Raw genomic sequence first — 12,900 nt, forward strand, 5'->3', positions numbered from 1 at the left:
CTGGATCTACTTCTTCCTCCCACAGAAGGCCCAGGGGCTATACAGCTCTGAGCTAAACAAACTCCACAAAGGGCAGGGAGCCTCCACTGGGCTGCTCGCAGACTTTAATTCTACAGGGTGAAATTTAAAAGTCCTTTCCATTTGTTCAGCTCAAACTCCCCCTGGCCTGGGCACACAGTGTCCCTCCAAGGAGGCAGGACAGCCAGCCCTGAGAGGGCATGGCCCTGCCGACTGTCAAGGGCCCATCTGCTGTAGCTCCCAGGGTCCAGCCTGGGGTGGCAGCTGCATTCTGCCATCGCTGGCCACCCTGCAAGAGCACAGCTATGGTCCCCTTTCATAAGAGTACCAGCATCCATGGTCTGCTTCATTTCTGACAGAGCAGGACCAACCGAGAGGGAGAGGCTCCACCCCCTGCAGAGGACTCTCTGACACAGGGCTTGCGGGCAGCAGCTAGCAGCTGCGACCAGAGAACCCAACTGGGCTCTGCCAGTCAGGAGCTGGTTGGCTGTGACCTCCCTGAACCACTACAAGGGTCCACACAGGCACCCTCATGACAGGCAGTGAGACGGGGAGGCAGAACGGTCCCCAGAGGAATAGAACCCATTCAGGCAGCCCAGATCTCTAGGCTGAAAGCCTTGGGTCCCACGCCTGCGACACTGAGGATGCTCAGCTGGCCGTGTGAACTGGTACAGCGGGGAAGACGCGGACACACCTGTCTCGGAGAGCTTCGCTGTTCCCAGCTCTGCTCCTGGTGCTCTGTTCTTTTCCTGTCAGAGTTGAACTCAGCGAATCACACCGAACTGTCCCTGCTGCAGGCCCAGGAGCAGGCAGGGGACCAGAGAGGGTGCTTGCTTAGGGTTACCCCAGGGCGGCTCTGTGCACAGCCTTCTGAGGAGGGGCTGTGAGCACGATAAGTACAAAAGGGGTGCAGGCAGCAGGAAAGCACAAGGGAACAGAGGCTGCCCCCATACGAAGCCACCAGGTGCATGGAGTCCCCACCCCGCTCCACCGGAGAGTTACTTCTTCTCCAGCCCAGCTTCATGGAAACCTGCAGCAGGTTTGTGGCTTGGGCTCTGGCCTGTGTCAGGAGCAGCATGAAAGGTTGGGTGAAGGGAACACTCCCCTTGCTGGGGCCCCTTCAGCCACAATTCTTGCAGAGCCTGGGAGAGTCTGGCCCCAGGCCCTCTGATCGGGCTTGCTTTTATATTTATTAACCCACTTTCTCTCTTGGCATTTGGAGCAAGGAGGAAACCTCGGCCAGAGCTATGAATAGGCCAAGGCGGTCCCTGGGGAGCAGAGTGAGCTCATGCCTGCAGTGCAGGTGCCAAGTGCAATAAAGGTTCCCAGCTTGGCTGGACCAGGCTTCGGCCACCTCAGGGAGCGGAGGGGGCACCTCAGCTGAGCCCGGTGCCGCCTTCCCTCCTGCTGCCCATGCTGGCCACCTGGGCCCCAGCCAGGCACAGAGCCTGTGGTCGTGTGGAGTTATTCTGCCCTAGGTCAGACCTGACAAGAGGCGCTGAGGAAGAGGCGGGGGAGGGCTTGGCACAATGACATGGAATATAAATGACTCCTGTAAACAGAGAGTTTAATAAAAAGGCAGTGCGGGAATTTATGGGCAACCCAAGGATAATTAAAATTATTTATCTACTTACCTCCCTTGCTGGCTGATCAGTCTATTAATTATCTATTATACACCGCTGATTTGCATTTAGTAAGGGGATTGGGTAAGGGCAAGTGAAAAACACAGAGGGGCCAGGGAACCAAGCACTGGGGGCCCATGTGGCACTCCCCATGCCCGGGCCTCTCCCAGGCTCCAAGAGCCAGCAGGGGCCAAGCAGAAAGCGCCTCGCGAAGGGGTACGCACCTGTATGCAGGAGGGACACTCCTGGAGGACAGGATCCCTCGGAGGGGCCTGCAGAGCAGCTCCAGGGAAGGCCGGCAGGGTTTCCTCTGGCGGTTCTGACTTCACGCTGCATTTTCAAAAAGAAAACAAGAGCACAAAATCAGTTTCAATCTCTGAATATCTGGAATATATCAGACACACGCCGTCCCTTGCTCTTGATCAAAAATATCTCAGGACCGAGTGTCATGGGAACCGTGTCTTTTGAACACTGCAAACAAGAGAATGTTAGGCGGGGTGTTTTAACGGGGTGGCTCTGTCTACCCCAGAACATGTAAAGGATGCTCTGCACTGTGGTTCTGGCTGCTGTAGTGACATCTGAGGTGTGAGATGGAATGCTGGACCCGAGGGGTGGGGCGCTGGTGGGCCAGGGGGTCAGCTGGCCAGGATGGATCTGCAGGTGGGATGTCCCCAAGACGGGTCAACTCTCCTCTTGCATCCGTAGAGCTCTCTCGGGGCAGAAGCTCCAGTCCCACCCTGATGCAATGTTGGCTCCCATCACAGGGCTCCATTCCAGGGAAATATCAGGCCCACGGGGTGGACAGACCCTCAGTGTGCAGTCTGTCCAGGCCACCCACCTCCAAACATGCTAGCACTGGCACATTCTCCTGTGTGGTCCTGAGCTGTGTGGGTGTCTCTGATTGCTAGCTCTCAGCTAGACACTGGGGTGCAGGACAAGGAAAGGGGAGACTGGCTTTTGCCTTTCAGCTATTTGCTCTGCTGGGCTGTGTTGGCTGCAGGTGAACACTTGGCTGTCTGTGTCCGCAGAAGTCTTGTGAGGAAGCCCCAAAGCTCAGTGGGATGGTGTTTGCAGAGGGCTCCCAGGAGATGATCAGGCTGTGGGGATGTTGCTCTCAAGACAGGGTTAGTGCTCTACTCTGAAGTCCCCTTAGCTCTCCGCATGTGAGAAATCAGATCTGCTGGCACCTTGACGGTGGACTTCCTAGTCTCCAGAACTCTGAGAATAAATATGTGTCGTCCGTGGTCACTCCATCTCCCTTCCTCTCCTGCCCTTCACTGTCCTCCGATCACAGCCCCCAGTGGCCCACACGGGTGGCTGCTGCCCAGGCTGGGGCTCTGCACGGAGGAAGTCAGCTCTGCTGCCCTAGTGTGGCAGGGCTGCCTCAACTCCCACCCCATACTCCATCGAAGACCTAATGAGAGCAAGGGGCCTGTCTTCCATGAGACATGACCCAACACGGCACCCTGTTTTCAGGAGTTCATTGCCACCTGGGCCCATCTGTTGAGAACTTGGGGTCTGGGGCATTTCACGGTCCTCTTTTTGGGTGTCCAATTGGCCACCCATAGTCCCTGGTGGTCCAGCCAGACTAGAATCTAGGTTTTTCCTTGATGGTATGTAGTAACTGGGTTTAACATTTAGAGTTGGTTAACGTTAGTAACAATGAGCTCTACCCTGGGCGTTGCAGCCCCAGCCTCTGCCTGAGGTTACAGCCTGTGTCTGCCTCACAGATGTCAGATTGGCAGCCCCCACAGTTGTGTAGCTCAGGTCATAAAATCAGTCTATCTGTTCACCTGTCTGACCATCTGTCCATCTATCTATCGATCCATTTCTCCACCTGTCCATCCATCCATCCATCTGGCTTCTTCTATCATTTTTTCTTACTCAGCCTATGGGGTCTTCTTGGGTCCCTCCCTGATTAGACTTCTAGAGCGGATCTTATTCATCAACAGAGCCGGAAATACCCCCACTCCATGTTTAGTCCACACTCCATTCTTGCTGAGAAGGGGAGCAGTGCCCTAACAGTTGCAGCAAAACGGGAAGAGGAAGGAGTCAGCAAAGGGCTGCAGGTCTCCGTGGGGACAAGGACGGCACAGTCACAAGCTCAGAACCGGCTGGCTGTCCCGAGTCTGTGAAATCGGGTGGGCCGTGTTGAGCAAACCCCAGCCCCAGCTTTTGCACAAGTCCCAACCCACCTCCCTATCAGTGCCGGGTTGTCTGAGACTGCAGGAAAGTTGTGTCCAGCCCCCTGCTCTGCCCTTCCTCCTCCCCTTCCTGGCTATCGCTTCTCAATTCTGATGATGTATCAATAACTGCAAAGCAAAATGCCACAGTTAGCAGCGCCGCTGTACTGTAACTAATCGTTTTCTGAATCGATTCTCAGGGTTGTGTGTGTGCAGCGAGGTGGGGCCACATCTCTGCAGCCGCTGCAGCCTCCAGGAATTAGGCACACCAGGGAAGTGCCAAGGGACAAAGAAGAGGGAGGGATAAGGATGGAGCAGGTTTTTTTTTTTTTTTTTAAGAGGGCCTGAAGAGATGATTCTTTATCATATAGAGAATGAGATGAGCCCTACTCTGGCTGGCCTCCCCACGGCAGCACAGAGCACAGGCAGGGAGAGACTGGAGCCCGAGAGCCTCTGACAAGGACGGGTGTAGTGGGCAGGGGTGCCCGCCTGGCCAGACCCATCTCCAGGGTCTGGGCATGAGTCTGTGTCCAGGCCAGACAGCCTGGGGCTCTGAGACAGGGTATCCACAGATGGCGCGGCTGGCTATCAGGTGCCAGGTGTCTTCCTGGGATAGGGACATGGGAAGAGGGCAGACTACCATCCACCCACCTGTTTCATGAACACAAAGACGCAGGTCCAGGGAACTTTCAGACTCCCCTGTGCACAGAAAAAGACCTCAGGCACCTCTGGAATTCATGCACTTGAGATTTTATTGGCCCCATAAAGTGCGTTGCCTCCCTGAAGTCTCTCTGGGCCAAGCTCACGCACACATGGAGTTGACACTGCATGCACAGAGCTGAGGCATAGCCTTAGGGCTACATGTGGTGATCCTCAGGGAAACTGAGGCACAGAGAGCTAGAGGAGCCTGCCCCTAGGCACACAACTGGTCCGGGGGCAGAGCGAGAACCCACGGCCAGGGCACCTGGCTTGGCAGCACACTGTACTCAGTCTTCTTAGCCTAACCCAATTGGTGACTCAGTTTCCCGCTCTGTCATATGAACTCTAACACCTGCCTCCCTCGCTTTCAATACTTCTTGGGTTCTTGCACAGCCCCAGTGGGGCAGGAACCATCAAGAGGTAAGGCAGCAGGGCCTGGGCAGGTGGCCCCAATCCTAGGGGCCTGCTTAGCAAAGAGCCAGAGGAGTGTCTAAAAGCTCCCCAAGCACAGGCCCCGCTCTGAGTGTTAGTCCAGCACACGGGACCACACTTCATTCCTCTACCCACACACTGTCCACCCTGCCCCAGGCATGCGTACCCCAGGTCTGCCCATCTGGGTCCTCACCCCACTCTCTCAGGCAGGGCCAGAGTGGTCAGAGATCTCCTAAAATCCCCAAGGGGTCCAGGAACGCTCCGGAGACTGCAAAGAGGGACTAAGGCTGATAGGGTCCTTTCTCTTGTTGGGGACACGGCCAGGGACTGCTGCTGGCATTGCTCATCCAGCACCTCTGTTTTCTACTGTGAACCCGTGGGGACTTTGGCTCTAAGCTCTGGTCAGCAGTGACTCTGCCAGGGGCAGAGGACCTGCTCCTAAGTTGCGAAGCCCACGAGACCCTCTCTAGCCTCAGGGCTCCCTGGGAGCCCATTCTCTGCCTCCAGGTGCTCCTGTATAGCTAAATGCAAGTCCAGCTGTCCCTAGTATCCATGGGGAGTGGTTCCAGGAGGCCCCAAAGATACCCAAATCTGTAAGTGCTCAAGTCCCTAATATAAAACGGTGTCATATTTGCCTACAGCCTTTGTGAATTCCCCCATACACTTGAAATTAACTATTATATAAAATAGCAAATACAATGTAAATGCTACGCAAATAGCTGTTTAGTGATTAATAACTATACTGTTCAGTGAATAATAACAAGAAAAAAGGCCTGTATGTGCTCAGTAGAGAAGCCATGATTTTTTTCTGAATATTTTTGACCTGTGATCGGTTGAATCTGAAGATAAGCAACCCACAGCTATGGAGAGCCACTCTATTTTCCAGCTCAGAGAAGGTCTACCTCCTCTCCCAGGATTGCCTGAGCCTGGAGACCTGTGCCTGGGCAGCCTGGGAGGACAGTGAGGGTCACAATCCCCACACAGGCAATTTAGCCACAGGGTCCCCATCCCTTGTGAGGTGCCAAAGGCAATGGGGCCTAACAAGAATGTCCAAAGTTTGTGAATGGCTTACTTTAGGGGGAAAAAAAAGGTAACATAGTTTCAGGTTTGGCCCTAAGTCCTTCCCAGGTGCAGGCTGCTTTCCCGAGTAGCAGAAGGAGGTGGAGTCAAACTGTGCATAACCCCCACGCCTGCCAATATACAGGAAAGGGGCAAAGAGTCAGGCAGACCCAGCCTCCACAAGACGCCATGTCTAGCTCTCATGGGAGAAAGATGGGAAAGGCAGAGACAGGACAAGACAGGTGAACACTGACAGCTGGAGACAGTCCAGGTGCCGGGGAACCGTGGGCAGGAGCTGGAACATTCTCGGACCTCGCCCCTCCCTGGCATCAAGAGTACCACTGAGCCATTCCCCCAGTAGCCACACACCACGAATATCCAGTGTGCTTGTCAGTGGAAGCACGGGGAGCAGGCGGGGTGGATCCCTAAGACAAATTTCCACACAGCAGCAGATCAAAGGGAGGGATCAAAAACACATCCACCGGCACAGAGAAGCCCTAAAGCCATAATGCTGAAGGCAAGAAGCAAGTCACAGAAAGAGATCACGCACGTGTGTGTGCCCTTGAAAGAGACACATGCAGTGTCATCGGTCGCTCTTGGTTATGTGTGTATGGACGTGGTTTTTCAAGGGACAGAATTAACAGACACCAAATGAGCATCAGAGCCACTTCCAGGTGTGAGGGAGGGGAACAGGGCTGGCATGCTCAGGGGGGCTGCAGCTTGTTTATTCATTCCTTTCCCTCCTCTTCTGCTTTGCTTCTTCCTCTTGCGCTGAGGATCGAACCCAGGGCCTTCACACTGAGTTCTGTCCCCAGCCCTTGGTGCTCCTCTTTTTTTGAGACAGGGTCTAAGTTGCCTAGGCTGGGCTAAAACTTGTGATCCTCCTGCCTCAGCCATCTGGAATGCTAGGATTATAGGCATGTGCCACCACACCCAGTTTGCCTCATTTCTTCTTGAAGACTCAGTGCTACATAAGATGTTTAAAAAGAAGTAAGATATATTATGTACCTATACTAGCTCCCCATGATGAATGTAATCAATCTGTATCGCAAACAGATACCAAGAAAAACAAAAACTAATAAAAGACAGATAATAAGTAACAGGGAGATAGATCTTCTGCAAACAGGAAGGGGACCAAGAGATGGAGGAGCGGGAAGGGAGGAGAGCAGAAGGGAAGTAAAAACGATGATGATGTGTAGGTGCACCAACACCTCACAATGAACGCCATCATTACGTACTGCAAACAGGAACTAATACAAACAAATCAAAAAATGAAATGTCAGCCATTGTTAACTGCAGGTGGAGGAACATATATATTTATTATATTTTACCTTAACCATCAATTCTCCCCAGTGTTTTTGAGGTTAGAATGCAAGCCCCTGGGGGAAGCTAGAGGCCTGCTCATCCGTGTGGGTGACACCAGCCCCAAGCTGGGTGTGTCCTGCACTCACTGGGACCCAGGGTGGGGGTGGAGAGTGTCGGTTCCGGAGGCGCCCTCCGGCCACTGGGTCTCAGCACAGTCCCCCCAGGGCTGCCGGCGTGTGGATGGGCACCAGGAGACCAGCGCCCTGGCCAGACCTGCTCAGCACAGCCGCTGTCCCCCGGGTGGCCCCTTGCCGGGTCCTTCCCGCCTGCTGGTCCGTCTTGAGCCGGCCACGGCTGGCTGGCTGGCTGTATGGATGGATGTCCGGCTTTTACTTTGATCTCACAAAACTACACTTCCAGCGTTACAAGCTAACAAAAGCCGCATGATCGGATTCCAGGTCATTACTCAAGGAAAGGGACCCCTCTGTGGTCGAAAGCAGCAGTTTCAAACCAATTAAAATAAGCCCGTTGTTCCTGCGGGCTGCCGCCGTGCTGCCACCCCGGAGGTCTCTGAGGGCCCATGCTCGCAATGAGCGAGATGCACGAAATGTTAATGGAGACACTTAAATGGCGCGCCGAGGGGATTCTGGTAAATAAGGCCACTCCAAGAGGCTGGGGGAGAAGTCTCCTGAGCTAACCCTGGAGGGAACTTCAATAAACACGAGATTGGATTGAAAACAATTCACGCCGCAAGGGGTGGGTCTGTTGGCAGAGGTGGGCGGGGGCTCCGGGGGAGGAAAGCTATTTCATTTCCTATTAGTTCCCCTTTGCAAGTGCCTGTGTCTCCTGCCTCTGGCCCTAGAACCTGCCAGGGCCTGAGAGTATCCACTGGGCAGACTGGGAGGGCCAGAGGAGAATTTGCCAAATAAAAAAAACGGATGGGTAGGAGGAAGCTGAGCAGACCAGGGGAAGAGGTGGAGGCGGAGGGCTGGAACAGACAGACTGTGGGAGACCCTGGGGCTGAGCAGGCAGACAAAGCTTTGCTGAAGAGGGGACCATGTTTCCTGCACTGTCTGGCATCTGCCTGGAACTCTATGGGGTCCTATTTAGAAAGGATCAAATGTGATCTGGAAAACAAATAACTACGGCTCAGGAGAATACCACCCATGCCTAAGTCAGCAGAGAGATGGGACCCAGCTCAACATGAACTCTGGGGCCACCCTCATTGTAGGCAGCCTCCGGGCCAAGGCGGGGCCAGAATCCAGGCTGTCGGTAGCTCACGGTGCCATTGAGGGCCCTTCCCACGTGACGGATGGGAGGGTTACCAGCCCAAGCAGCTGCGGAGTCTGGTCTGGAGGGCTGAGCCAGACCACAGGAGGCTTTCTCCACGGAGACCCACCCTAGGCACACCTGCTTTCGTCAATCTAGCGTCACAGCAGAAGGAGATCTTCACACAGATCTCCACAAAACAGCTTCCAGCTAGGGTTGCCAGATTTAGCAAGTACCACCACCAGATACTGAGGGTAAAATCTTAGATGAACCATGGCGCCTTAGTCGTTTTAGTCTAAGTACGTACCCTGCAACAGTTAACACACTTACTTCACAACTGTTGATTATCTTACCTGAAATTCAAATTTAAGCAGGCGTCTTGTATTTATTTATTCTTGAAACCCTAGCTTCTGGCTGGCTGATTGCCCAGCCTAGATACACACGCACCTCTATGCACAGCCAACATGCACACAAAGCCTACAGTGCACACTCATCCACACATGCAGATGGGCTCACACTCCCCCGCATTCCTCGAAGAAAAAAGCTAGCACTTCACAAGTTCTGGGAGGGAGCCTGGCTCTTCCCAACCCCTCCTCACGTCACCCATGGCCGCTCGTGTCATCATTCAGACCAAAGGACTTGGGCTCCGGACTGCCACTTGTCCAAGGCCACATAGTTCGCACATGGCCTGGCCAAAATTGCAGACCCAAGTCATTTGTATTCCAACGCCCGTACTCTTTCCACCGTGCCAGACCCAATGCATCAAACTTGAGATGTTTCTTTCCAAACAGAAGGGTCACAAGGAAGTCACTATTGATTCAGCAGTCAGGTCATCGCAGGGGGCTCTGGCCAGCCCATGCAAACCCTGCATGGTGAAGCTGCAGCTACACCCAGTGCAGACCCTGCTGTCAGGGCTCCCTGGCTTCAGCTGCCAGGCTGGAAGGAACATGCCTGGCTTCCGGGCCTGTGCCCTGCAGTGTCTTGTTGGCAACCAAGTCCCAAGCAAGTCCGGAGGACGGCGCTGACTATCGTGGCAGGGCCTTCTAGCAAAGAGTGTGTTCTCCTCTGGACACCTGAGAGGGGACAGAAATTGGGCCTTCTTGGATTCTGAAATTGGCCTGGAGTCCTTAGCTGTCAGCTTCCCCTAACCAACTAGTTGCTTCTAGGCACTTGGCATGTAATTAGAATCCTAGCCACCAATAAAGCTCAGGTGAATGCCAGAGTAGTGTGATCTCCACAAATCCTGCACCATCCTCCAGGCAGGGAGAAAACTGAGGCCTGATGACAAATCCCACTCTTAATGGCAGCAAGGCAGCTCACACCCCTGACACCGATGGCCACATCTTTACCTGTCAGCTCCCTGGATGGCAGTGAAGCTTATCACTTAGTCATTTCTAGAAATGTCTTTTTTACCCCCCCTCTTTTCAAACAGTCCCAGTCCGCTATGAGAGCCTCCTCTCCCGAGCCCCTTGCCGGCTGGTGGCAGTTCGTGAAGATTCTGAGTTGACAATCTGCACGCCTCCAGCCGGAGCCCTTGCAGCGACTGTGCCTAATTCCTATCATGAGTGAAATAAAAGCATTCTGAGCCTGAAGATCTGGATGCTCCAGGTGTTATTTGCTTAACCAGCGGCCAAGAAGAAATCCGGTATGGGAAGAAAAAAGCCAGGGGAGAAAGAAGGAGGCCAGCATGGATCATCAAAAACTCCAACACACAGGATGCTGCTAATCAAATGCTAAAATCCAGGACACAAAATTGCTGAGGGCGAATGAGCCAGGGAGCTCCACGGAATAAACAGCAAATTCTCTCCCCTGTCCTCACAAGCTTCACCTCCAAACCATGATGCCAGCCAGACAGTCAGCACCGTAACGCAGTGATGTTTACATTAATTACCTAATGAGGCTGTATTGGAAAATTCTGCACTAAGATTTGTGCCCTGAAAAGCTGTGGGGGTGGGGTGGGGGTGAGGAGGAAGCCGCCCCTGGATTTCACGGATCTTCCAGAGACGGCCCACTGGAAGGAGTAGATTTAATTATAGACAAGTTGCTGCTTTTCAGGTGACCTACTTCCCAAGTGGTTTTCCAGCTTCTTCCTTTCTAACACAAGGTTTTGACATATTGGAGCCAGGAAGGAAGAAGTCACACCATGCCACCGAGAAAGTAGGGGACGCGGGCTCTGTGATCCAAGGCAGAGAGGAAGAGGAGACGCTGAGCACATAAGAAGGTGGACAGGGCGAAGGCAGGCGAGAAAGAACAGCAGGGGAAGCTCTTGCTTGAGGCTGAGATGAGACCCGCCCATCCCAAGGTGGCAATGGCCCAGGACACTGCCCAGGTTCTGCCACAGAGCTGAAACTCAATTCGCCTTTGCTCAGCCTGAGGATCCCGAAGGAATTCTAGCCAAGGGTGGCCTGGGCTGGCCAGTGCTGTCCTGTGACATGCTCGAACACCCGAGTGGCTTGTCACTCCTGAGATGTAGAGAACTTTCCAGAAGTCTGTAGTGCACTTGCTGCTGACTACTGCTCATGCAGCTGTGGGGGTGGCTGGAATGCACTTCTGCATGGAGTCCTCTTGGTGTCACCACAGGGCCCTCCCGGGATGAGAAAGGCTGGGCCACTCCCAGGGCCAGCAGTCCTGGGTAGAGGCAGAGGCTGCCCCCTTGGCTACTCAGTGGGACCCGTGCTCTTCCTGCTTGGAGGACAGCCACAGAATTCATACCCCATCCATTTTCCTGCCTTCAGGTAGAGGCCTTCCACCTGACTTCGATCATGGGATTTGGTGTTATTTTTAATCCTGCCCAGCAAGACGCTCTTGATACTCATCCTCCCTTGGCAAAACTCGTCCATATTTAACCAATCTCTCTGCCAGAAAAAGTGCTTCTTCTGATCTATCCAAACTCCTTCATGCTGAGCCATGGGGTGGGTCCATCCCCACATCCTGTCCTCGGTGGGTTTGGGGACAGCTGTTTGCCAGCATGTGCTAGTGGTCAGGAGAGCTGGACCACGTAGACCGTGTGCCTTGCAGCCGAAAGCTCTGCCTGCCTGTTCTCCACTTGTATCCGTCTTTCTCCCCGACAAGGCCTCGGCAGAATTCTACTTCTTGCAGTAAAAATTGCTTCGAGGAGTCAGCCCAGGTTTGCGTCCAGCCTAGCTCTGCTCATCACTATCAGAGAAGCAGAAAATGGATTCCTCCATCCCCTGAGAAGCACCTATTTGGCAGTTCTGCCAAGAAGAATGCTGGATCCTAGATGTCACTCGGGGCACAGCTGGGAGAGGCCTTCCAGACACCCGAGGGCCCGAAGGGAAGCAGATCCTCAGCCCAGAAGTGCCCATTGCCGATGTCCTCATGACACAGGACACAACCAGCGATTTGACTGATGGCCTGTACTTTGCAGATTTAAGCGGGCTGGGGGCACAGGTTGGCTGAAAACTTTATCAGGCTCAAAGGACATGCAGGAGCCCAGGGTATGTGGACACCACGCTTACATCGACAGATGTGCTGTGACCCCTTGAGGTCACAGAAAGGAAACAAGTGACCTCAGGACACCCCCTTGCAGCTGTAGCAGGTCCGGGGGAGACCATGACAGCCAGGACTCCTGAGCCAAGCATCCCACTTGTGCCTCCTCTGACCCTGCCCAGCATGCAGAACACTCAAGCCCTTCAAAGCACGATGGAGAAACACCGATGTCCAATTTTCCCACAGAGCACAGGTGAGAAAGTTCTCATCAGAACTGCAGATGATGTGCAAGCTCTACCTTAGCCGGTGACCTGGCGGAAAAGAGAGGAGCTGGCCCAGGGAAGGAAGGAGGGGGAGAAGGAGTGAGAAGACAGTCACCCGGGTCGTGAAGCACAGGGAATTCCAGTCCTGCAGAAGAGAATGCTAAAGACACAGGGCCATAGCTGGGAGCTTTACGGGATCTGCCTGCTAAAGCAGGAGCAAGCACTCGCGTCCCCTGAACTGGTCTCAACGTTACACGCAGCACTGTGGTTCTGAAATAAAGTCCAAAAGGTGCACAGAAAAATGTCAGAGAACAAGGAAAGAACGGATTAGCATGGATGGAGAGATTTGAGGGGATACACAGGCAAGGGAAGCTTGAGGTGTGCTTTGAACACAGTGAGGAAAACAGGGGCAGGGAGCAGAGAGAGCAGCTTTAGAAAGTCGGGGAGCAAGAGCAAGGAGCGGCTCCACAGAGCAGCTGAGGCGGGGCAGGCTCTGGTCTCATAAAGACCACGATCTGACGCATGAGGAGAGGGTTCCAAGCCACTAAGTGAGATGGCACAGGCAGGGTGCCAGGCAAGGCTCCAAGCACAAAGCCTGGC

General features: G+C 53.9%; 1 protein-coding gene across 1 annotated transcript in view; it reads right to left on the reverse strand.

Moving 5' to 3' along the window:
- Rbfox3 (RNA binding fox-1 homolog 3) overlaps positions 1 to 12,900 on the reverse strand; it is a 287,546-nt gene that overhangs the window by 163,113 nt on the left and 111,533 nt on the right. Inside the window, exon 2 of the mRNA XM_010618534.1 lies at positions 1,865 to 1,970. The gene's annotated coding sequence lies outside the window, so the exon portion shown is untranslated. The remainder of the gene's footprint in view (positions 1 to 1,864; positions 1,971 to 12,900) is intronic.

This window comes from Fukomys damarensis, unplaced genomic scaffold, assembly GCF_012274545.1.
Source record: "Fukomys damarensis isolate Sample0158 unplaced genomic scaffold, DMR_v1.0_HiC HiC_scaffold_23, whole genome shotgun sequence".
NCBI lineage: Eukaryota > Metazoa > Chordata > Mammalia > Rodentia > Bathyergidae > Fukomys > Fukomys damarensis.